General features: G+C 44.4%; 1 protein-coding gene across 2 annotated transcripts in view; it reads right to left on the bottom strand.

Moving 5' to 3' along the window:
- The window catches only part of CPQ (carboxypeptidase Q), a 248,406-nt gene extending 224,587 nt beyond the window's left edge, over positions 1–23,819 (bottom strand). The window contains exon 1 of one of the 2 annotated variants that reach the window (XM_030553530.1): positions 23,709–23,819. The gene's annotated coding sequence lies outside the window, so the exon portion shown is untranslated. The remainder of the gene's footprint in view (positions 1–23,708) is intronic. The other variant, XM_030553529.1, reaches the window with a different exon arrangement.
- Between the last annotated feature and the right edge of the window lie 2,728 nt (positions 23,820–26,547).

Here is a 26,547-nt window from a genome sequence, read left to right as displayed (position 1 = left end):
GGTCAGTCTGCAATTTGTCCAAGAAACAGTGAAGGCCAAAACAAAAAAATATAAATAGAGAAAATGGACAACAGTTAATCATAGAGCAATGCTAAAACCAAACAAAAGTGGAGATAAAATAGCAGAAATAACTATCAGTGAAGTAATCCAAGATTAAAAATCCTTGCCAAGGAAAAATGTCATCCTTTTGGATTAGAAGCACAAGACCAAGATGTGAGTCTAGCTGGAATCTCAAATAAGGAAGTAACTGAGTGAAACACATTCAATGGGAGGAGGATATTTGTAAAGCAATAATCCTAAAAGAGGCACAATGATGTGAATGTTACAACTGATGTGACTTATAGTAGATACAAACTGGTGGTGTGAAAAGGCAACTGTAAAATCAGTGGCGATTTGGACAGCATGCACAAATACATCACATTACAAGAGTAGGGAGGAAACATTTTCTCTCTCCTACGTGTTGGCAGCCACCCCTCAAATACTGAATTCACTTTTGGGCAAAATCTCTATACTAGCAAGATATTTACAAACTTAAGGGAAGTCACGGAACAGAAATAAAATTACATTTTATTTGAAGGAACTGGTTTTTAAGAAAAGACAAAAGGATGCATGCATATTTAGGGTGGGATGACAGACCATCTTATTTAGGGCATACAACACTTCCCATTATAAAAAATTCTTGCAACTTTTTGTCTGAGAATCTCTAGTACCTTTATTGATTAGAGCATACCTGGGGATACACACATGCCTTTCATTTCTCCGTGTCATCCAGTTTGGGTTTAGTTGAGCTATAAACTGTTAAGGATTATCATTTTCCTTCTCCTGTTACACTTTCTCAGGAAACTTTTGGCAGCAGGAAAAAATAATAAACATTTGAAAGAGCTGAGCCCACCCCAACACAAAACCAGCAGACAATGCACTGGAAACATGAAGCTACTGGACCAGAGGCAGTGGGTAGGGACATGGGAAGAGTGTGAGGTGGCTAGATATGTGGGTAGACTTTGCAGCCTTTTCCACAGGAAGACAAAAGCCATCTTTTACAACTGAACAAATAAGAATACCTCACAAATACCTTCTCCCCCATAACTCCCTCCTATGGTTTTTACCTTAGGACAGGATGATCTGGACCATGGCAAAGGATGTGATCAAGTGAGAGAAAAGACGAAGCTAAAGGCTGGAGTTTTGGGGACTGAAAGACTAGGAGAATTTACACGTAAGAGGCAAAGGGACCAATACTAAGAAATCAAATTCTGAGCTAGCTACATTGCTTCATCGTTCAGCCACACTCAAAACAAGGTCAAACAAAATGTCTTGTATCCTGGATTTGCTAGTTAAGAAGTACTCCTGCAGGTCTGATGCCAATGTTTTGATTTCAAGGATTCTACTCTAAGCCTAGCAGAGCAAATCTGGCTGAATAAGGGGAAACTTACGTGCCAAGATAAAGCTGAAAACAGGAACAGTTATCTATGGAGCAACTGATCAACAAATCTCACCTGGATAATGCAAGTCTCTGAGGTTGAGGGGTGAAAGTTCTGTTGAAATTTTAGCAAGTTTCCTCAACAGCAGTCAATCTGGGGCTGTGACTTTATCAGTCAGACCCCTGCAAAGGCTGGTCTGCTAATCCTGTGGAATTATGGAAGCTGAATACAACCAGTTTGCCAAATCATGCAGCAGTTACAAAGACATTTCTTGGAGCTCCTCCAAGGAGCATTCCAGCAGAGAGGCTGTTCAGCTTTGCTGAAGACATGTACACTCAAAATTGCTGCATACTTTTGACAGAAAATACCAAGACTCTCTTTAATGCAATTTGCCAAGTTACATTTTAGTGCTAAGGGTGAATATTTTCTACTAAAGCGTTTCACCAAAAATAAGACCTGGACAAGTGAAGTACTGAAAAAGGAAAGGGCCTAAATTACTTCCTTTTTTAAAAAAAAAGTGCTGATACAGACTTTCCTGGTGTAACTTCACTGACTTCAATGAAATTACCTGGGTACATTGCAGTTATTAAAAAATGTACCTTTGAAATGTACTACATCTTTCTAAGGCCACAATCCTACAAAGCATTTCAGAAGCTGCTTAATTTTGCTCACAGGAGTATAAGTCATTGAAATCAAGCTACTTGTAAATGCTTTGAAAAAACAGGCCCATAAGATTAACACCAAAATTTTCAAAAGCATCTAGTGATTTTGACTGCCTCAGTTGAGATACATAGAGACTGATTTTTCACACTTGTGGAGCACCCACAGTTCCAAATGAAGTCAATGGGAGATGCAGATTATTCAGCATCTCTGAAAAGTATTAGAGATTTCAACACAATGCTACAACAAACTTTACAGTTCAAAATATTAGTTTCTTATCTGATCATTTTCATTATTCGACTATGACTGCTACCTTCTTTTTGCTGTTGAAACTTCAGAAAAAATAGGTTAATCACATTCCTAGGGTGCTTACATACAACTGACTATGTAAAGTTGAAAAGTCTGCTGATTCCTGGTTGAAAATCTTGCTGGACTTATTGGGGAAATTGGTATCTGGTGTTTTGCTTCTTTGTTATAAGGTATTCCTTCAGAGCCTCTCTTTCTACTTCCAACAAATAGTGGTGAAGTGACAAGCACCAACTGTATGAAAAGAACATAATTTAAATTATTTCCTATTGTGGTAGAGATCTTCTCTCCAGCAACTCTATACAAGCTTGCATCCGACGAAGTGAGTATTCACGCATGAAAGCTCATGCTCCAAAACTTCTGTTAGTCTATAAGGTGGCACAGGACTCTTTGCTGCTTTTACAAGCTTGCTAATGAGCATTATGGATAAAAAAGGATATTTATTTCAATTGTGTGTGCTATCAGTTATGAGGTTTATGACAAGGGCAAAATGCTGCTATGTAAACAACATATTCTGATATAGTAATACTAACACTGGTATCAACTTATGTGTATCATATTAGTTGAGCCAATATTCCCCTTTGTGTTCTACTGAAACATACCAAACAAAAGGCAAGTTTTTAAAAAGCTTGATGGAAGAACTGGAGAGCAGATATTGTATTGACCAATAATCACCAACAATAAAGAAATATATTTAAGATGTTTATAAATAGATTGAAGATAGTTCTTTCAGCCTATTGGAAGAAACAAGCTTTTGAAACAAGGTCTCTTTCTTTTTGGTGCTGAATTTAACTCCAATAGTACTTGTTAGCTAACCCTATTCCCAAGGGATAAGTTTTCACCATTGAGTGTACCTTTCACTACTCTGATCAGTGTCTACCAAGAACAGAGAGGGTTTTTTTGTTTTTGCTTTTTAAAGTGGAGGGCTCTTAGATTGTCTATGTATTCAGTCACTGAAGAGAGTTTTAAATTAGTTTTCTTCACTACTGCACCGATCAAAAGTTAACTGGACAGAATCATTTACATTCTTGTAGGAGAAAGGAATTCAGTTAGTATTCAAGATACCTAATATTATTAATTATTTTTTGTATTCAATTAGCACCTAGAGGTCCCAGCTGAGATTAGGGTCCCATTGTGCTAGGCATGTCATAAACATATAGGCTTGTCTACATTGCAATTAGACGTGTGACTGCAGTATGTGTAGACATACACAAACTAGCTGTGATCTAGTTAGCCTGAATAACAATAGCAGTGTAGACTCAGCAGCAGGGCAACAGCACAGGCTAGAATACATACCCAGGTCCCGAGTGGGCTTGTACAGCCTGTGCTACTGTGACTGAGGGTATGTCTACATCTACAATTTTGCAGCGCTGGTTGTTACAGCTGTATTAGTACAGCTGTATAGGGCCAGCGCTGCAGAGTGGCCACACTTACAGCAACCAGCGCTGCAAGTGGTGTTAGATGTGGCCACACTGCAGCGCTGTTGGGCGGCTTCAAGGGGGGTTCAGGGAACGCGAGAGCAAACCGCGGGGAAGCAGGTCTCCTTCCCCGCGGTTTGCTCTCGCGTTCCCGAACCCCCGTGCAAGCAGGTCTCCTTCCCCGCGGTTTGCTCTCGCGTTCCCCGAACCCCCCTGCAAAACGCGGGGAAGGAGACCTGCTTGCATGGGGGTTCGGGGAACGCGAGAGCAAACCGCGGGGAAGGAGACCTGCTTGCTCGGGGGTTCGGGGAACACGAGAGCACACCGCGGGGAAGGAGACCTGCTTGCTCGGGGGTTCGGGGAACGCGAGAGCACACCGCGGGGAAGGAGACCTGCTTGCTCGGGGGTTCGGGGAACGCGAGAGCACACCGTGGGGAAGGAGACCTGCTTGCTCCGGGGTTCGGGGAACGTGAGAGCAAACCGCGGGGAAGGAGACTTGCTTGGGGGGGGGATTCGGAGAACACCGGAGCAAACCGCGGGGAAGGAGACCTGCTTGATTACCAGAGAGGCTTCCTCAGGTATGCTGGGATACCTGCTTATTCCACGGAGGTCAAGAAAAACGCTGGTAAGTGTCTACACTTGATTATCAGCGCTGGATCACCAGCGCTGGATCCTCTACACCCGAGACAAAACGGGAGTACGGCCAGCGCTGCAAACAGGGATTTGCAGCGCTGGTGATGCCCTGCAGATGTGTACACCTCCTAAGTTGCAGCGCTGTGACCCCCTCACCAGCGCTGCAACTTTGTGATGTAGACAAGCCCTGAATTGCGACTGCAGCACAGAGACATTCCCTGCCACAAAGAGCTGACAATCTAATTAGACAAAAGAAAGGTTGGCAAGAGAAAGGCACAGAAGTGATTTGCCCAAGGTCATATAGCAGGTCAGTGGAAGAGTAGCTCAGTCATCATGTCCATTCAGTCTTTGGCTTGTCTACTGAGATTGCTAGCATAGTGCCAATTTATGCCTGTTGTGATGGTGTTTTTTTGTGATAGGGCCACTTACGACTGGAAACTGGAGTCAGAACACCAAGTATCAGGGCAACTGCACTTTTATTCTCCCTTCGTGGTCCACCAAGGGCACCCACTTTAGGCTCCTACCTCCTAACTGTCACCTCTCTTGGACAGAGATCCACATCTCACTTCCTCTTGACTGGGGTTTTAAGGCTGCATCGCTTCCTAGATTATAATGCAATATCTCCAGCAAGCCATGCTTCCTCGAAAGACCAACGTCTACACTTTCCTTACTCTCCAAAGGCTATGACTAGTGTGTTGCCCACAGTTATAAGCTACTATCCAGCCTTTTCTGGGCAAGCACATTTATTCTTCAGGTAAAGCATTATAGAAAAAGCATATGAAAACTTGCTTGCTTGCTAAAAAGTTTGACAGAGGTCACCCATCAATCTCGCAGGGCCCTATTAAGTCAAGTCTTTCCGATCTTTCCACAAGAATTGGGGCCCCTCCTTGGATAGAAGGTACATTTCCTGGATCAGAAAGAAGGCCCTGAGTCAGTTAAACTCAGGCTCTTGACCCAAAAGCCCTTTCTTTTTCTACTGGTCTCTGAAAATCCAGTCTGAACCTGTATATGTAAGCCTCTCCAGTGGGTGGTGTCAGGAAACAGGGCCTACAGCAGAGCCAGCTCTGGCCAACCTAACAAGCACAACTGGTTTGAAGTAGGCTGCCTGAGTGGCTATGCTGCCTGATTGATTGGAATAGCCATCATTAGCAGACCAGGTCTTATACTCAGTAACAGTTCAGCAGTTAACAGCACTCACCTATGGCTATGACAGTTCCTGTGCCTTATTATCCGCAGCCCAGCTCCTGTCTTGGACATAGCCCTGCTCCTGCCTTGCCTCATTCCACGTAAGCCGGTTCTGACCCTCAGCTCTGATTCCTAACCTCTGACTTCAGCTCTGGCATCTGGCCTCGGACTCCAGTCTCCCAACTCTCACTGTGACCCTTGGCTTGGGCACCCAGCCTCTGATTCAGGCTCTGACCCTAGGCCCCGATTCCTGTTCTAACCACTAGGCATGACTCCCACTCTGACCATTAGGTATGACTCCTCCAACCACTAGATATGACTGCCCATGTCCCACTTATGTGACACGGCAGGCAGTACTTCTCTGAAGGTGTTAGAACCTGAATGAATTTGCCTAATCACCTCCTATTGTTAGTTGTAGAACACAAACCATTTATTTAAATCAATGGACCCCAAAGATAGATATTGTAACCTCATGCAGTATCGCATTTCCCCCCATAGAGGTTACACACAATCCCTGCCCACAGTAACACATAAACTAAATACAATAAGGTATTTCAAAGACATTGCAGGAAATTGCCATATTTGTCACAATATGGACACTTACAACTGGAAAATGAAGTAACACTACCAAATGTCAATCAGATATTAACAACTTTAGTGACTGTTACGGCAAGAGTTAGACTACAGGTCAAGGCTCTAGACCTCATTCCTAAGTCATGCAATCTCTTTTCTGAAAAGCGTTTTTAAAAATTAACTTTCATATTCTTAGTAGAGTTGTAAAATGTAATTATTTTGTTCCAAGCTTTAACTCTAACTCTTGTATTTTAATCTTCAAGGCAATTATTTTTAAATGTAGACTATAGCCACTCATTATATATGCAAGTAATAAACATCTGTAAATCTTTGTTCTCAAGGAATATTTGCTCACACATAGAAATGAACTAATGTAACATTTAAAATTAAATTCAGGCATTGCTTGTTTTCAAACATGATGCCTTTGTGCTATGTCAAATTACACAGCTTGAAACCACTAAAATATTAGGGGCCAGGAGTGAGCAGAGGAGCACAAAGAATTATTGACAAATAAATGCACATTATGCAGAGTAGAATATGCATAAAATGTCTATGAATCCCAGGTATCAGACTGAAAAAGCAGAGTTATAAATGACAAACCATTATCTAGTGTAACCCTGATATACTAGTATAATCCTGAGTAGATTTAAACAGAGTTAAGGTTCCAAGACATCTGATAGAGGATTGCCCTTATTTATTACTTGGTGCACAATAGCACCAGCCATGAGAAGTAATTGAATTATCATTTTTACAAGTTCAAATCTCATTCATGTGCTAGACATACAAGATATTTAATTCAACAATATAGCATTTATGCTAAATCTCTTCAAGTATTATATTAGTATCATACACATCATACATACTATATTGTCTCCTGAAAACTTAAACCAATAAGATGCTGGATTATCTACAAAGATAAATGCAAAATGTACTTACAATACTGTTTTGTCAATTTAATCATACTTCCTATTGCCCTTAATGGTGACCTACTGCACAAGAATTCCAAAACACTTGACAAACAGCAAGTTCTATGGATACCTTTTCTTTCAGATTTTCCTCAAAGGAAAAATCTTTAGAAATATATATTAAAATGGTACAAAAGTAGTCTCTTATTAAATACTGTTAATACAGATCAACTGTTACAGCAGAAATAAATCTCTTTACAATTTACTTTAACACAAACAAAGGCACCAACAAAAGCTTTTCAATCAATGTAGGAATAGCTACAATCCCAAAAAAGTTTAGCTTTAGTCCATCAAGGAAGAAAGTTTTTCAAAATTCTAAGAATATTCACCAGGGCGTGGCTAATTTTGTAAACTATGAAACAATCGTCTCTCAATAGATTCATTGATTGAACCTCATGGTATTTAAAATATATATAAGTCCTTAAAAATGTTCACAATTTCCTTGTCCCAGCTGCCAAATGATCCATTTGTGCCATTTGTTTCATGGTCTTAACAGGATTCTTGAATTTGACAATACAAAGGCTGGTACTGTACTCAGGTCATGAATGTTAGGGGAGGATACTGTTCTTGGCAAGTAAAAGCTGACTGTAGGATTACATATGCCATCTTGAGCTATATATCTTACAACACTGGTGACAGCACTAAAGATTATGAAAATGTATATAGAAAGCCCTCTCACCCTCCCCAAATACATGCTAGCCCTTTTCCTTTAAACATGACCAGTAATACTCCTCAAGATAAATTAAGTTAAACCAAGTACAACAGGAAAGAAAACAGCAAGGGGGAAAAATGTTCTTCCTCAGTGCCTAAGTGCTGCTCCAGAGCTTCAGCTGTCTTTAACGTACCCTCTTAGGTATTTCCAGTTATTAGAGTTTACGTTAATCAGAGTTCCCAGGCCTGTTGGCCCATGAGCATTCAGAGAATAAAGGTTTTAGACTCAATTCCCTCTGGACACTTCTCTTTGATTCTGGGAAATTGCTCATCTGCCGATAGGAAACTGGAACCATGTGAACCTCCCACCCCTACAGTAAGTCAGTGGGTATGAGACCTCTACTGCAGAGGAATAGTGAGATGTTTTGGCTATCAACATGCAAGCAAAATGAAAGCTCTACCTTGCCAAATGCCATCATCAAACCTAGATAATGCAGCTTTTATGCTTTTTCAGTTTCTTGCTGAGATAAGGGTTTGGAGGGCCAAAAGCTGACTAAAACTCAATGCAAAAAAAGGGGAGGTGATGCAGGGAGGTTGGTGTACATCAGAAGAGTACGTGAGGGATCCTTCATTCAAGAGGTTTACAGCATGGGACTACTGATAGTTACATGAGAGCCTTACCCACTTTCAATTGCTCCTAGATTCACAGGTGGACAAAAGCTTCTTTTCTTTTTCTGGTAATGCAGAGCATTATGGAGAATGTTTATCTCAGGCTGTGGACCTCATCACATTTATCTATGCTTTTGAGACATCTAAATTAGATTAACTCTACATGGAGCAATCCTTTGAGAAGCCAGTGCAGAATACGAATGCAGTTTGGTCAAGTTAACGGTATTTTGGCCTCTGTCTCTGACTTCCTGTTTGCCAAACAGGGCAATTCCAGGTGGCAACATTGATCTATAAAGGCCTATAAAGAGCAGGTCCTGACTACCTGAGACTACCTCACTGCATGTTTATCACTGCAAGTGGAGCTCAAAATCCCTACATGTGAACTTCTGGAGGTTAGGCAGCCTCACTAGGATGCTCTCAACTCTGAAGTTGACTTTCCCTATTTGGTGCAGAGCTCAAAGCCTTGTCTCCATGACAGTTACTGTTTGCTTCCAATGGGTACAGCTGAGCAGGTGCTGAACATGGTTGCTTGTGGAGACAGTTGCAGCCAACTGTTTTAGCTGCCCATAATGCTGATGCCCATTGTCACCAATGAATACTTTTCATACTGTAGAGAAGGCTAAAGTGAGCTGACTTTCATAACTTCTCAGGCTTTTGTCAAAGGATATAGGAGAGTATAAGAGGCAGTTTTGCTTTTATGGTACAACTGAGGCTGGGGAGGGGAGGGTGGGGGGGATTAGACACTATCGACCCTAGTTCATATTATTTGTACAGGTTTTTAAAATATGGTATATGTACACATAGTTTTATACATTAAAAAAATAAGTCTTCCGACACACTTTTACAAAACTTCCATTCAATAATTATCAATTGCAATGTGAATTCTGGAACTTCAGAAACCAAAATTCTAGTCAATTCAATTTTAGCACCAACAGACAGAGAAAGAGCATAAGCAAAGTCCCAGTTTCCCCAGCCTTGCACAAAAAAAAGGAAGACATTTATTTCAAGGAACACAAAGTGAGGTATAAAACAAAAATTAAAAATGAAAATGTAGTTTCTGTTTGGCATTAATTATAGGTTGGGTTAGTTGCATGACTTCTTATTAGGTTGTCTGGCATGTCCACTACAGACCTTACTTTCAGTATTATAACTTTGCCAAACATCTACCATTTGGGCTCAGATTTCCCATGCTGGGGATCTGCTTCAGACACAGTTCTTTGGGAAAAGTTTAGTGAAAGCAGTTTGGCTGTTCTTGAGAACAAAACCAACATTTTTCCAATGTTAAAAATTTCAGGTGACTACCTTTGAAAACCTGTAGAATGTATGTAATTTTAGAGAAAAGGACTTGAAATTTGGCAGGAGGTGGCCCTTGTACCAGAGATGCGCCTTTTGTTTTCCCCATTAAAATCCACTCACATTTAGCCAAGCTATAAGCATTTGAAAAATCATAGCTTGAACATATTTTGGAGAGACTTGCTGAAGTTTTGCAGCTTCATTCCCCTGAACTTTTCCTACATTGCAGCTCGTGGTTACTGTGGGCTATGCTTGGGCTGGGCACCAGAACTGAGAGACTGGAGCCTGTCTCTTCTGTGCCCTCAATGCCTGTCCTCACCACTCTGGGCTCAGGTAGCAGGGAGGAAGAAGCTGCCTGATTTGACTGCAGAGGAAATAAGAGCCAGACCTGGATCAGAGCTGAAGAGAGAAATAGATTGGGGTAAGCAACCTGGAGATACTGGGAAGGGAGCCTGGGATTGGAGGCTAGCAGGGTGAAGGAGACAGAAACGGACTGGGAGATGGTGTAGCAGAGACTGGGATTGGGAACCAGGGAGGGAAAGTAGGGGTAGGACTGGGAGCCAATGGAGGTGGGGGGTAGAAGGAGAAGCCTCAGTGTAGGGGAGAACTGTGATTGGCTGAGTGCAAAGACAGGGACTGGGACAGGGAGTCCAGAATGGTGATACTAGGACTTGCTGGGCAAAGAGACTGAAACCAGCAAGAGGGGAAGAGAATGGGACTGGGACAAGAAGACAGGAGTTGGGAAGAGAGAGCACTGGGCCAGGGAGAGATTGAAGGAATGGGGCTGAAGATGTCACACTTGAGGGAGAATAGGCAGCAGATCCCCTTCAGAGTCAGCACAGAACCCAAGACTCTCAAGTCAGCAAATACCTGTCAAACCCAGTGGCAAAGTGTCCCCTCCCTGGCTAGTGTTTGTCCACACAGAGGACAACTTCCTAGTGCTATCAATTATTTCATTAGCTCAAGAGGCAACATATCATGACCCAGACATGCGTGGCCAAACCTAGTGGGTGGAGAAGGAGTCAGGATCAAGGAGTCAGGTAGAGAGTCAGACCCAGGAGCAAACAGGACTGTAGCAGAACAGGAACGAGGCTGAGAACAAGACTAGAAATAGGGCGGGCACAGGAATGCTAGGACTTGTGGGCATAAGCATTTAGCAGCCAGCAACCTGCTGCAACTGCTGCTGAGCTTAAAAGCAGGCCCACTGGTGCTAACAATCACTTCAATTCAAAAAGCTTGGGGTTGGTTTAGATTAAAAGTAAAAACATGTATGTTGTTTTAGACTATCAACAAGTTTAACATCATCATTAAGACCATGCCAAAAATGACGGCACTGAGCGACCTCATTCCATTCTGTGTCTGGCACTAGGTTCTGGAAGTCAGCAGCATAATTATCGGCTAACTCTGCCTTAGGGTCCGGACTGCAGCCTCTGCCCTGCACAAGTGGTTTGCGTCACAAAAAATCACCAACGTGGCTTGGACAAATTCTTCAAACTGCTTCAAGGGGGGAATGGACTTTTCCAGGACTGAGGAGGCCCAGGTCAATGGCCAGTCGGTCTGCAAGCTAATAAGTGCTGCCTTGGCCTTGTTGGTAGGAAATGTCTGCAGCCACAGTAGGAACAGGAGATGACACTGGTTTAGAAACCCACAGAACATCCCCCAGACACCATCAGTCTTGATGGGTAAACGTCTCTTCAAGTCCTCCATAGGTCTGGGTCACAGGTGACACAGCTTGAATTTGCAAGGTGACATTCTGCCCCTGCAGGTCTTAGGCTACACTACAGTACCCTGTATATCAATCACACTTATCCTGCAAGTTTGACTGTGTTTAGTATCTGTGGTTCTTCCCTTCAGGAGTCTGTGATCAGTGATGTGTATAGTGACCAGACAGTCTTCTTACAACCAAAGTATTGTTTGCTTTTTACTTACTGTTAAAATATTTAGAGAAAAGGGATTTTAAAACAACATACATATATGCATGCATGTCTATCTTACCTAAAGGCTTACTCTCCCTTATTGATAGTCTAAACATGCCAAGCTTCTTCAGACACTCCACAGGACCCTGTGTCTCCATCTGGTCCCCCCAAACAACATCTCTCCACCACCTAAGTGTGTTTTTTCTTCTCTAACACAAGGAGTCTGGTGGCATCTTAAAGACTAAGATTTATTTGGGCATAAGCTTTTGTGGGTAAAAAACTTCAGGTCAGATGCATGGAGTGAAAATTACAGATGCAGGCTTTATATAATGACAAATGCAGAGAAGGGAGTTACCTCACAAGTGGAGAACTAGTGTTGACAGGGCTAATTCAATCAGGGTGGATGTAGTCCACTCCCAATAATAGATGAGGAGGTGTCAATTCCAGGTGAGGCAAAGCTGCTTCTGTAATGAGCCAGCCACTCCCAGTCCTGATTCATGCCCAAATTAGAATGGAATATCAGGATTGGAAGGGACCTCAGGAGGTCATCTAGTCCAACTCCTTGCTCAAAGCAGGACCAATCCCCAAACAGATTTTTGCCCCAGATCACTAAATGGCCCCCTCAAGGATTGAACTCATAACCCTGGGTTTAGCAGGCCAATGTCAAATGTCAAAAAGGATCAAATAATATTTTAAAACACTCATTTTTTAGAATGATAACAGAAGTAACAAAAACAAGTAAAACTTTATGGTCTCCAATAGGCTTAGCCTAGATAGATACTTATGCCAAAAAACAAGTTACTTTACTGAGTTATGTTAACTCAGAAAAATGTGAAACAAATCAAATGAAGTTATGAAACCAAGAAAGAACCACACAGTGATGCAGTCAGAAAGGTGGGCCACCACCTATATTGGGGCATTCTTGATGGCGTATTTGAAAATATTTGACCAGGGTCAAATAATAAGCAGTTAATTGACCAGCCTGCCAAGCCTACACTGCAGGATCATAGACAGGAAAAAAGAACCACTGATTTTTAAAAAACAGGAAAATACAAATATCAAACTGCTTCATACACATAGTGCCCATTATTGAGTAAACAGTTCTAATTCTTGAATTCATCCACTGATTTAACCTCAGGGTCAGCAGAAGAGTATTCACTTGGTATGTTTGTTTTTAATCAGCTTTACTTTAAATAAAATTTGCAAAATGATCTGCATGAAAGAATATATGGGATTTAACATCTTAAGTGATATGATACTCCTCAAATACAAAAGCTTAAATCTCACATTAAGTTGCTTATGCATTGAGGCTGAAAGCACAAAGCATTTTCTAGAAATCATAAGAGAGTCTGAATAATATCAGGAAAAAAAATGCAGCATTTGCAAAACATGTCAGGGAGTTACCAGGTGAGAGGAAGTATCCAGGCTTGCTTACTAGAGAGCACAAAATTAACCAGTCACATCTATGTACCAATCCTTATCTGATACCACTACATGTGTTGAAACACTCTGACAAAAACAGATCTGCCTGGAGCAACAGGAGGAGGACTGCAGGTAGAAATCAAATAAGATTTCTGCCCTTCAGAGGAAAAAATATTTCTGTTAGTGGCAAGGACTTACATTAAATGTGTTTTAACTTATCTACATAGGTGTTGTGATTATTACAGACGCAAACAGAGAAAATTAACAAAACTAAGTCTTATAGCTCTGTCTGCATGCCTTGTTCAAAACCAATCCCTATCATGAAATGCTCCCCAAACTGGTTCATTAAGCCACCCTTTTTCCTGCTTTATGTCCCCCTTAAGGCTTCTTCCATAATGCCTACAAGTGAAACAAACCAAACAAATCATTAAAATCAAAATCTCTTATTCCTTCCTGTAGTCTTTCTAGGGCATTTTATCTTCATCATTTCTTTCTATTAGTGTGTAAGCTCTTTGAGACACACACTCTTTTCCTTTTGTGTCCTGTACAGCACTGAGCACTTCAGCTGCAATTAGGAACACACTTTTTCTATAGAGATGTCTAAGGATGATAATAAGACTTCACCAAAGTATATGATTAATCTTAAAGAAATTAGTAGCTTCCAGCTCTTTTTCCTTCCAAACCATTTCAGAATTCTCCACATCCTGAACTCCACAAGACATCTTAGTGCAGTGTAAATGGAATCGAGTGTTTTTCTTCCATATGAGATAGAAACACATAATAAGAAAACACTGGTAGAAGGGGAGACCTGCAATTCAGGACCATCAGAAGTACTTATATCAGGAATGAGTACATCAAATCCTATTGTCAAAACAGAAGGAAAACAACTTCAGAGGCCTGGTCTGCACTGTGGTTTTAGGAGCCAAACCAGTGAAATAAATGAGTTCTTATTGATTTAAAAGAGATAACTTAAGCCCTGAGCCAAAATCTCATGGGAGCATAATACTTCCTCTGAAGTCTATTGTCACACAAATAATATTTCATAAGAGCCTTACCAGCAGGGGTGGCTCCAGGCCCCAGCATGCCAAGCGCATGCTTGGGGCGGCATGCTGCGAGGGGCGTTCTGCCAGTCACTGGGAGGGCGGCAGGCAGGGTGCCTTCGGCGGCATGCCTGCGGAGGGTCCGCTGGTCCCGCGGCTCTGGTGGACCTTCCGCAGGTGTCCCTGAGGAGGATCTGCTGGTCCCGCGGTTCCACCAAAGCTGTGGGACCAGCGGACCCTCCGCAGGCATGCCTGCGGGAGGTCGACTGGAGCCGCAGGACTGGCAACCAGCAGAGCGCCCCTCGCGCATGCCGCTGTGCTTGGGGTGGTGAAATGTCTAGAGCTGCCCTTGCTTACCAGGTGTGCTTGAATCACTGAAATTACTTAAAACCCATTTCTCTTTTATATGTGCATAGTCAACAGCCTGCTCAGACACTATCAAAATGCAAAATATTAAAAATGCGGGATGCCTATATATATATTGAGTAGAATTGTGAAAAAATAACAAAAGCAACTTCTTCCGCTTTTCCTGCTAGTGATCTAGTAGGAAATTCCCCACTGTTAATAAACTTGAGAACAGACCCGACACTATAACCACCAGTAACTGCGACCGAAAATAAACAAAGTCAAACTGTTAAAAAAACAGAGTATTCTCACATCAGTATCAGGAAGGCAGGCCATCAGGGTTGCAGTGGTTCTTAGCCCCTGAGAAAATTAAATCTCCTGCTCAAATCAACACATCAGGTCAAAGGCTGGCCTATGGAGCAGATCTTCAGCTAGCATAAATTGTTGCATAGCTCTTTTGAAATCAGGGCAGCCATCAATTATGTTTTAAATATACACCCTTTTATGTATTCTTAATTACTTTCTTATTTTTATTTACCAGGACATTCTCCCCTGCCTCAAGCTATGTTTCAGCCTCCACAAAATTTAAGACATTTATTTACAAATAAATTTGAGGCAGGTTTTTAATATTGTTTCCTTTACAAGATACACGGTTACAATCCCTGACCCTTTAGTATAGGCAATTTAGTGAAAGAATTGCACAATTTAAAAAAATCATAATACTAGTACACACAGAAGATTCCTTAGACTGTTTAAAATATAGACAAGTTAAACTCTTACATATATATTTTGGAACTTTTGAGGGATAAAATAAATTTAGTAAAATCTTTAAGAAAAGATGACTGATTTTCTCACCATTTTTAAAAACTATCTGGCACTCATCTGGTCCGTGTGAGGAGGAAAGTTTTGGTAAGCAACATGAATTATGTTTACAGAAGATTACGTATACAGTTTGAGAGACAGCATTTTAATCTAAATGCATGTTCATTAGATATTTGTACTGAGTCCCACTCCCTTTCAGAGTAAAGGATTTCTGCACTGTTGTTTTTTTCCTTCACATCCAATGTGGAAAATGTATCTGCTTAAAGAATTTTTTCAAGTGCCTTTAATAATCTTGTTTGTACAAATACCTGTACGTTAGGGCTAAGACTGTAGCAAAGGTTCCTGGCAAACAATGCAAAAATCAAGTTGTGTACCAAGGACTGTTCTAGGAATTATTTTGGGGAAGTTCTATGGCTTGTGTTACACAGGAGGTCAGACTAGATAATCATAATGGCCCTTCTGGCGTTGGAGTCTATGAATGACATGTTCTATGTATTGTCTACAGTATTGTTGTAGCCATGTTGAGAGAGACAAGGTAGGTGAGGTAACATCTTTTACTGGACTAACTTCTGCTGATGGAAGGGACAAACTTTTGAGCTTCATAGAGCTCTTACTCAGGTTCTGAGAAGGTAACCAGAGTATCAGAGCTAAATAAAAGGCAGGACAGTTTGTTGAACACAAGGGTTTTGCACATGCTGTAGGAGACCACTTAAAATGAAGTGGCAAATAAGGGTTAGCAGGCAGCAGGGTGTGTTACAAATTGTTGTAATGAGCCATAAAACCAGTGTCTCTGTTAAATCCATAATTTTTTTAGTGTCCAGCAGAATTATGCATATAAGTTCCCAGGGTTATCTTTTGAAGGTGTTCTGTTTTCTCAGAGGGTGAGGACTGAGCGGTCACATATGGAGTGATCGCTTTATGAAAAGGGTTTGCAAAGAAATCTTTCCCAACCCCCCCTTCTGGCCTTCAAACATCCCACCAAGCTCATAATCAGAAGCAAGCACCCCACAGACCAGGACAAACAACTCAGAGCAGCACCAACCCTGACAGAAAAACAGGTGCAAAAACCTGCAGACATATCTCCACTGCTACTATGATCAATACCCCCAACAATACATCCTTCAAGATCCATGGTTCCTACACATGCCTATTACATGTGGTGTACCTCATCCAATGCAGCAAATGCCCCACCCCCAACAATTATGTGGGTGGAACCTGACAATCTCTATGCTCCTAAATGAACTCAAAAATATAAGAGACAAAAAACATCCTATCACTAAGGTTGCCAGGTGTCCATTTTTCGACTAGAACACCCAGTCGAAAATGGACCCTGGCAGCTCCGGTTAGCACTGCTAACTGGGCCATTAAAAGTCCGGTCAGCGGCACAGGCAGGGTCCCTACCTGGCTCCGCGCAACTCCTGGGAAACTGACGGCATCTCCCTCTGGCTCCTAGGTGGAGGGACAGCCACCAGGCTCTGCATGCTACCCCCGCCCCCAGCGCCAGTTCAGCTGCTGCCATTGGCCAGGAACCGTGGCCAATGGGAACTGAGGGGGCAGTGCTTGAAGGTGCGGGCAGCAGAGAGAGCCACATGGTCATGCCTCTGCTTAGAAGCTGGGGGGCGATGCTGGCAGCTTCCTGGGAGCCACCTGAGGTAAGAGCTGCCTGGAGCCTGCACCCCAACCCCTGGGCCTACCCCAGAGCCTGCACCCCAACCCCCTTCCCCAGTCTGAAGCCTGATCCTGCACCCTCAACCCTCATTTCTGAGCCCACCCCCCCCACACACACACACACCAACCCCCTGCCTCAGCCCGGAGCCCTCTTCTGCACTCCAAACCCATCATCTCTGGCCCCACCCCAGAACCAGTACCTGCAAATGGAGGCCTCACCCTCACCCTTCCCACACATACACAAACTCCCTGCCCCCTCCCGGATCCCCATCTGGTACCCTGAACCCCTAATTTCTGGTCCCACCCTGGAACCTGTACCCCCAGCCCATAGTCTGTACCTCCTCCCATACCCCCATCCCCTGCCCTAGCCTGGAGCCCCCTCCCAAACCCCAATCCCCTGCCCCAGCCTGGAGCCCTCTTCTGCACCCCAAATGCTTCATCTCCAGCCCCACCCTAGAGCCCATACCCACAGCCAGAGCCCTCACCACCACTCCCTTCTCCCACACCTGAAGCCCCTGCCCCAGACCAGTGAAAATGAGCGAGCGAGTGAGCGAGGGTGGGGGAGAGCGAGCAACAGAGGGAGAGGAATGGAGTGAGCAGGAGGTGTGACCTTGGGAAAGGAGTGGGGAGGGGCAAGGGCAAACACATTTCACAAAGTGATCACTCAGTATCTGATCTCTCAGATCTCGCCCTTAAAGGAAACCTGCACACCTTCAAAAGGTAAGCCTGAGAACTTAAATTCAAAATTCTGCTGGACACTTAAAACAATGCACTTAACAGAGACATTGTGGCTCATTACAACAACTTGTAACATACCCTGCTGTTTCCTAACCCTTAATTGTCCACTTCCTTTTTAGTGGCATCTTTGAAACCCTCATGCTTAATATGTCCCATCATGAATTTAGCTTAGACACTCTGATTACCTCCTCCAGACTTAGGGGAGGGATAGCTCAGTAGTTTTGAGCATTAGCTTGCTAAACCCAGGGTTGTGAGCTCAATCCTTGAGGTGGCCATTTAGGGAACTGGGGTAAATATCTGTCTAGGGATTGGTCCTGCTTTGAGCAGGGGGTTGGACTAGATGACCTCCTGAGGTCCCTTCCAACCCTGATATTCTATGAAAAGCTCTGTGATGCTCAAAAGCCTGTCCCTTTCACCATAGAAGTGGGTCCAATAAAAGATATTACCTCACCTATGTTGTCTGTCTCTCTTTACACTCCATCTATGACAGTACAGTAGAAAATATCAGAATCACTATTTGCCAGTTGTTACCAAACAGTTACCAAATAAGCTTTCTATTTTAAATATAAGAGGAAACTGTGTGATATCTGATACCTGTTTTTAAATATTGGCATTTTAATAGAGACCACTGCATATGCTGGGACAGTAATTCAAAATTAAGTTTTGAAACCCACCCGTAAAAAAATATAGCCTTATTTTTCAAAACCAACTAATGCTTCTGTGCCCCAATTTTTGAGTGTTCTAGCTGAGATACTTTAATGGGGACCTGATTTCCAGAAAATACTGAGCACTGGACCTTTGAGAGGAGAGAGAAATTTAAAAGGAAAAAAAAGCCGCTTTTAAGTTTGGACACCCAAAAATCGCTAGTCACCTTTCAAAATGTAGGCAAATATTTTTTTAAATGACAACATTTTTTCCCTTTTAACACCAAAAACAAAGGCTAGTATTTTTTCCACAGCTTCTGTCAGAAATTTAAATTTTAGGATGTTTTTCTTCATCAATAAATTAGAGTTTAGAACATTACAGATGAGTTAGTTAAGACTTCATCACATCCATTAGAGAGGAACATAACTGACTTCAGGTCAGCTTAAAAAAGATTTCTATTTAATTTCACATTTTCAGACTCTTCCATGTGCATAGAAACAAGCATCTAAAATTGTTGAAACACAATGTGTGACAGACAAAATTTGATGCATACGCCACACAACACCTTCTATTATTCATTACATCTGAAGATTCTAATCACTTGGTACTTTTTATAAGTGAGATATTTTTCCCCTGCAGCTGCCACTTCTTTAGTGTGCAGCCATCCTCCTCCTTCAACTTCTCACAATTGGAAGGGAAGGCATAAATGACCAGACCAAACTTTCAACCTTCCAACAAAGAATGTAAAAAATTTTCCAGTCACTGGAGCAGAAATGAATAAATGAATCCCCAGTGCATCTATAATTGGGCAATTATATCAATAATAAACTTGGCCTTATAAGCCACTTTCTTTACTATTTGGCATTAAAGAATGCGACGTGCAAAACCATACTATAAACCAAATACGAGGAATTCACATGTGCCCTAATGGCAGATGTCTCCCAACTATGGACAATGTTTAGGTGGTTCTTTCCCAGCCCACATTTGCAATCTGTTCTTGTCCGTCTTGATACTTTATTTTTATGCTGTTAACAATAGTTTGAATACCAAGGAACTAACCAAGGCAACCCAAAGATTTAGCGTGAATTTAGAAACTTCTGCTGGCCAGGTCCTAGTTCTGTCTATATTTGACACAAACCTCATCTATAAAACAGTGTCCAGCCAGCTTAAAAAAACTGTATCGTGGGCATTATTCATAGCTGTCATCTAAGCCACAGCAGATGCAACACTGGAAAAAAATAGTTTAAGTTTTCAAGAGACCAACAATACATAACTTACATTTTATGAAGTGGATGCTTTTTATTCAGATTATGAAGTATTTCTGAAGAACATGAGACAACAGACCACCCTAAGAATGAATTCCAATAAGAGCCTTTATCCTAACCCAAGCAAAATCTGACTGGCCTTTTTCGTCCTAGCTTTAAACCTTATAAATCTTTTGTGGTTGAAGCCCAACACATGGAATCAGTCTTGCTCATGGTTATACCAAGAATCGCACATTACACAGGTGCAATAGTGTGTTCCTGAAAGTACATATAGTGTGTTCCTGAAAGTACATTTGTGGAGACACAAATCTCAGTGTGTTAAAAAGAAGGAAATTAAAGGGCGGGGGGAGGGAAGGAAGAGGGTGGGAAAGCATAACACACACACTTTCCCTTTAGCTGAGGATCTGTGTTTTATTGTAACAGGCAGGTACATCAGGCCTGATTTTCAGAGGTATTAGATCAGGCTTTCTCAAATGGGGAGTCACAAGCTATCAGCCTCTACCCCAAAGCCCACTTTACCACCAGCATTTATAATGGTGTTAAATATATTAAAAAGTGTTTTTAATTTATAAGGTGGGTCACACTCAGAGGCTTGGTATGTGAAAGGAGTCACCAGTACAAAACTTTGAGAACCACCATATTAGACATTCACAACTCCAGATGAAATCAACATTAAACTGCACATGTTCAGTACCTTTGAAAAATCAGGCCCATAGTAACCAGACATTGGGAATGTTGCTTTTCATCTTCCAAAAGTGCTGCTGATTTTGAGTGCCTCAGCTGAGGATGACCAACTGAAGATACCTTGGGCCTGATTTTTAGAAGTGTTATTCACAGATCCTATTAACTTCAATTGGTACCACCGCACTTCCAAAATATTGGACATCCTTGAATTGAATTAAATAATAAATAAAAAAGAATTAAAAAAAACTAGAGTGGTTGCATTTCAAAGTTTTGTCCTTAATCTTTCTCAAAAGTGTATTAACGTGCTCTCATTTGAGACTAGCTTATTTTTTGCTTCTCAAATGACACACCCATTGGTTTTCTAATCACAGTATTCACCTTGAAGTACAAAAAATATCCAAACTATATAATGCCTTCTTAGAACAATGTGAGTCACCCTGTATCACTCGCAGGTTTTGAATCATTCTGTGTTGTACATTTATATCCAAGAGCTGCACCTTAGCTTTCCACTATCCTGATGTACACGTCTCTCTTCTTCTCTATTCTATATTTGCATCTCTTTTGTATAGTTCTCAGAAAGGAAATCTTTGAGCATGGTAGTAGGTCCTTAAGTGAAATGGGATCCAATACGCCTAATCCAGTCTGAGGAGGGTGTGGCTGCCATGAGAGTTAGAAATGAGTGACAGCCCAAAGATAAGTGGGAGTTCAGAACTCAAATAAGGAGCTTGAGCAGGAGCTCCCTGAGAAAAGCAGAACAGAATTGAGGGCCTCCTTGAAGGAGGGAGCAGTAAGAACTCCCTAGGAGCAGTGGAGCCAGATCAGGCCACTTAAAGCAAAAGACAGGAGAACAGTCGGGGGGCGGGGGGGTGTCTATTACAAACTTCCCCAGGACAAAGAAAGCTGAGGGCTGTGAGCAGCAGCTGGAGATGCCTGTTGGCTCTCTGAGTCAGAGACATGAAGCTGGAGGGCCAGAGAAGGCTACAGTCTGGGGAATGATAGAGGGGTGAACCAAGGGAGAACTAGAGCCAGGCCTGGAAAGAAAACAAAGTGGAGAAGCACCCCCAGCTACAGTGGCTGGGGTGAGGCACAGTGAGAGACACTGGAGCTGTAGTGAGCAATGCTGAAAATATATTGGGCGAGTTGGGACTTGAAAGATTGAATGTACTGCTGGGACTGTGCTAAGGATATCTGCACCAAACCATCAACACAACCAAACAGGTGAAAGACGCAACAGTGTGGCACAAACTGATAGCAGGCACTAGGTACCTGGTACCATTTTTACCATGTGAGCCATATGGAGCCATGTGTGAACAGAAGACTCGTTGGTAGAACCATTTCAGCTGCAGGCTGGTAAGAGCAACCACTGCACCCACTGAGTCAAATAACCATAGTGTTCCATGAATAGGGTGACCAGATGTCCAGTTTTTAAAGGGACAGTCCCATATTTAAGCCCTGCTGCAGCAGGGCTGGATTAACTTTTTGTGGGCTCAGTGCCAAATATATTTGTGGGCCCCCATGGCAGCAATGGAGCATAGCGCAGGGGGTTCAGTCCCTGGAGCGAGGGGCCAGCCAGGGGCAATGGGGCATGGTATGGCAGGGGCGGCCCCGCTCTGCCCAGCTCAGTGTAAGGGCACTATTTACAAACCGGTAGTTGCCAGACGCACAATGGCCCACCTAGATCTGTGCTGCCTGCATGCCCCTTCCCCTCGGGGGTGGACCCATGTCATGCCACACAGCCCCCCTGCCCAACACTAGAACACACACCCCGATTCCCTATGGCCAGAGCACCCCCGATCCACTATGTCCAGCCCCCCCAACCCTGCCACAAATGCACAGCACCCTTCACAGAACCCCCATTCACTAGTGCTCCAATACACAGAGATCTTCCCCACCCCCGAGACCCACTCCCACACACCCTGCCTCCTGGCCGCACTCACTGTCCCTGCTGGGAGGCAACTGGGTCTGCCGAGCCGAGCCACCACCGTCTTGAGGCAGGGAATCACTCTGACCCCTGGGAAGTGGTGCCATCAGCCAGGCCAGGGCCTGCCCCACCCAGGCTCCCTCAGGACCCACTTGCCTGGAGGGGCCCAGCCAAGCCCCCCACACTGTTCCCCCCACCCCAACTGGCCGAGATTGGCCAGGCTGTTGCATCAGTTCCAGGCGACTCAGCTTCAGGGAGACAGGTGGGGCCCCACTGCTGGTGGGAAGCAGAGACTGCCTGGAGCCAGAGGTACACTGGGGACTGGCCAGGAGGCAGAGAGAAGCCAGCAGGTGAAACCAGGGGTTGGAGAGGAGCCATTGGTTGGCTGGTGGGCAGGCTGAGAGGAGCAAGTGGTGTGGGTGGGGGGAAGCCAGCGGGGTCTTGGGATGCAGTGCAGGCAGAGCAGGCCGGGGCCCTTTCTGAGCATGGGCCCAGCTCCATGGTGCTACTGTAAACCCAGCACTGTCTTGCAGCTGACCCAACTTTTTCTTAAAAATGGGAAAACTTTCCACTATTTTCTGCCTCCCTTCCACCCCCATTAGTACTGGCGAGTCCTCCTGCTGGCTGGATCCCTGCTTGTCAGCCACCTGCCCACCTGCGGTGAGTGGCGGGGGGGTTCAGTGGCCAATGGAGTGGGTGTGCAAGGCTGATGGCGCGTAGAAGATGCAGTGTGTGGGGCCAGTGGTTCCCCCGCTGGTCCGTCAGTGCAGCCCCCACTGCATGAAGGCTGTCAGCCAGCAAGGCCTCGCCCCCTGTCCCGTTTCCGGCTGGCACTGGCTGCACGCTGTGAGCTTTGAGGGCTGGTGAGTGCAGGAAGGTACTAAGCAGCGGTCAGTTACATTTCACCTCTGCTGCCCACCTATCAGCCCTTTAGGTACCCCCTCTCCCACTATCTTTTTAACAGGGGCGCAGTCAACTTGATGTTAATTTGAACACTTGTACAGCTACAATATTCAATTCCCACTGAACTCGCTTGGAAACGAGTAATTTTGAGGGGTGCCCGCTGAGCAGAGCCCTGAGTGCAGCCGGGCCCAGCTGCAGAGACCCGTGGAGGAGCCAGGGGAAGGATGGGTTGCAAAGAATCCTCTGCAGCACTAATGCCCCCCCCAGGCTGGCAGACAGCGCCCCCTGCCCCAGCCCCACTAAGAGAGCATAGGCAAGGAGCGGGGCAGCAGCTGTGCGCCCACCCGCCCTTGGGGCCAATGCAGGCGCCCCTGGTGGCTCTGTCCGTCACGGGAAGGCTGGGGGCGCGCTGCTCCCGGCACAGCCCCGGTAGTGCCACAGGCCAGCCACGACCAAGGGGCCCCAGGAGTCGTGCAGGCAGGCTGGGCCCCGCGCCGGCTTCTGCAGCAGCAGCCCGGCCTCCCCGCCGCCCGCAAGCAGCAGCGGCAGAGAGAAGCGGCTCACGCACCTTCCCCGCGCAGACCCGCCGGTCCCACAGCCCCGCGGCGGCTCAGCCTGACGCCACGGCTCGGAGAGGAGCCCGCAGCTGCAGCACCTACGCGGCAGATCAAAGGGCGGCGAGACGGAGCCGCTCGGCTCTAACCAGAGTTTCCCGCGCTCAGCTCCGCTGCCTTAGCCGGCCGAGCTCGGCCACTGCGAGTCCTGCCGGGGGTGTCCGGGTCTGGCAGACCTTCTCCGCCCTGTGGGGGACCGCGCCCTCTCCGATCCCCGCCGCTAGCTCCAGCGCGGCCGCCTCTGCCTCGAGGCCTGACCCACCCGGCGAGGCCCGGGGAGCAGGCTCCTCACAAACCCCGCCGCTGCCCTGCCACTAGCTGTGGGGGGCTCGCTGGGGGCGCAGGAAGCCCTGCCCCAGGGCTTAATTTGTACCGGGGCTGAGCACCGGCACCGCCGCCAGCTTCGGCAGATCGTAGCCCCTGGATCGCATCCTATGAATGTAGACAATTGCTTGAGCCCTGGCACCTCTTTCATTACAAATTAAGCACTAGTCATCAGTCCCAGCCTCTGCTGGCGCCCTGCCATTGACTCCTGGGGCAATCACCAGGAACATGGGCAATGGGTATCACAGGCCAGGGCAGCTAAGCTTCCCCCCACCCATGCCATGGTTGCGCCCTGAGGCTATGCCCTCCCTGCCCTCTACCGGAAGCTGGTGGGGGCTCAGCTCTAGCTGGCAGCCATGAGCTTTGGCCACCAGTGCTGGGGTCAGTAGTGCTAGGGGGTTGAGCCGGTGGCTGAGACCGGCCCGGCACTTGGGGGGGTAGCAGCTCAGCCCAATGCTTGGGTGGTGGCCAGTGCTGGGGTCAGTATCTCGGCCTGGCGCTAGGGCCGACCTGGCACTCAGGGCTCTGATGGGCAGGACCTCCCCAAAGTGGGAGTTCACCCATTGCTTATGCCAGGAGAGAGTTTGGCCTTTGAAATATGATTTTATTTCCTGAGTTGTTACAAATTCTAAGGCCAGACCATTGTGATCAGCTAGTCTGACCTCCTGCGTCACACAAGGCCGCAGCATTTCCTTGATTGTAAACTGGCCACTGATGGAGCGTGCACTACAACCCTTTGTGATTTGTTCCAATGGTTAATTACCCATATTGTTAAAAATGTTTACCTTATTTATTACTGGATGAAGGGAGTTGCTAGAATGGCCTGTTTCAATAATTGTAGTTTTGAAATGTAAGTGAACACCTACATCAATGGAGAGTTGCTCCTTTTAATGGAAGGAGCGGGTATGTCAGAAGAAGTTACACGAGAATTCCCTATGTAATAAGTTCCTTGTCTTCATATCCTCCTTGCATAATATTTCAATAATAACAGAATGTAAGTGGTTGATTGTTGCAATGTTCTCTGAACAGTCTTTGCATTAGTTCTCTCTGACAACTGTTCATTATGCTATGGCCTAGTGTATACAAAGTTGCATTGGTTTAACTTTATACTATACACTGAAATGTAAGTACAATGTTTATATTCCAATTGATATATCTTATAATTATATGGTAAAAATGAGAAAGTAAGCAATTTTTCAGTAATAGTGTGCTGTTTGCCTGATTTTGTAAACAAGTAATTTTTGTAACTTGGGGGTATTCAAGACAAATCAGACTACTGAAAGTAGTACAGTAGTCTGGAAAGGTTGAGAGCCACTGATGTAGACAAGGTCTTAGGGTATGGCTACATTTGGAATTTCAAAGCGCTGCCGAAGTGTGAGTGTAGTCAGAGCTGCAGCGCTGGGAGAGAGCTCTCCCAGCGCTGCATGTAAACCACATCCCTTACGGGTGTAGCGTGCAGCGCTGCTGCCCTGATTACACTGACGCTTTACAGCGCTGTATCTTGCACAGTTGCAGCGCTGTAAAATGTGAGTGTAGCCAAGGCCTTAGAAGACAAACCTAGGCCTTGATCCTGCCCATACTTAGCCATGTGTTTAAGCATGAGAAGTTCCACTGTAATGATAAGCAGATGCCCAAGTGTTTGTAGGATCAGAGCCTTAGTAAGCAATTTTGTGACAGTCTGATACATAATGGCGAAGAACTACCCTCTACCATCCAGTATTGTGCTCTGAGTCCCATAAATTGTATCATCTAGTTGGAATGGAAATAATGCTGATGAGCCTCATGGAAGTGTTTTGAGGAGAAATTTGAAAGAGAAGGTATTACTATAAAAAGTCACTCCATCTCTGCCAGACTGGCCCCTCCACTTCCTTATTTTGTTTGTATTTTTCAATATATTAAGTTGTGTCTTCCTCAGTATACGGAAAATTGCACATAAACAGCATACATTAATACATCTCCCACATTTAAATTGTCAGTTTTTGAAACCTCTGTTTAGGCAGAGGAAGTGACTGTTTTAATCAAAATGTTACAAAACTAACCTGTTGTCGTGACTGTCTGTCTTGTTTCTTTCCTGTGGTTTCTGAGTATTCATTGCATATCCTGCCCCAAGAAGTTTTGTGTCACACATTGCTGCTGGTTCGGTGTCTCTTAGTGGTGAGTGTAAATAGTGATTAATAAGATCATAAATGTCTTATTGCAACTCAAATAACAAAATATTCTCTGTAAGAGCAATTGTGGCACACACAGCACTTTAACTGCCAGTGAATGATTCCCTTCTTTCCTTTCAATTAAAGATGACATATGGGGCAGGTCTGCCTGAGGGATTTTATGTATGCAGTGTTGTTGTAGCCCTGTTGGCCCCAGGTTATTAAAGAGACAACATGGGTGAGGTAATATCTTTTATTGGACCAACTTCTTTTGCTGAGAGAGACAATCTTTTGAGCTACACAGAGCTCTTCTTCAGGTCTG

The sequence above is a fragment of the Gopherus evgoodei genome, chromosome 2, assembly GCF_007399415.2.
Source record: "Gopherus evgoodei ecotype Sinaloan lineage chromosome 2, rGopEvg1_v1.p, whole genome shotgun sequence".
In the NCBI taxonomy this organism is placed as follows: Eukaryota; Metazoa; Chordata; order Testudines; family Testudinidae; genus Gopherus; species Gopherus evgoodei.
The sequence above is the reverse complement of the archived record's forward strand: the minus strand, read 5'-3'. Positions and strand labels throughout refer to the sequence as shown.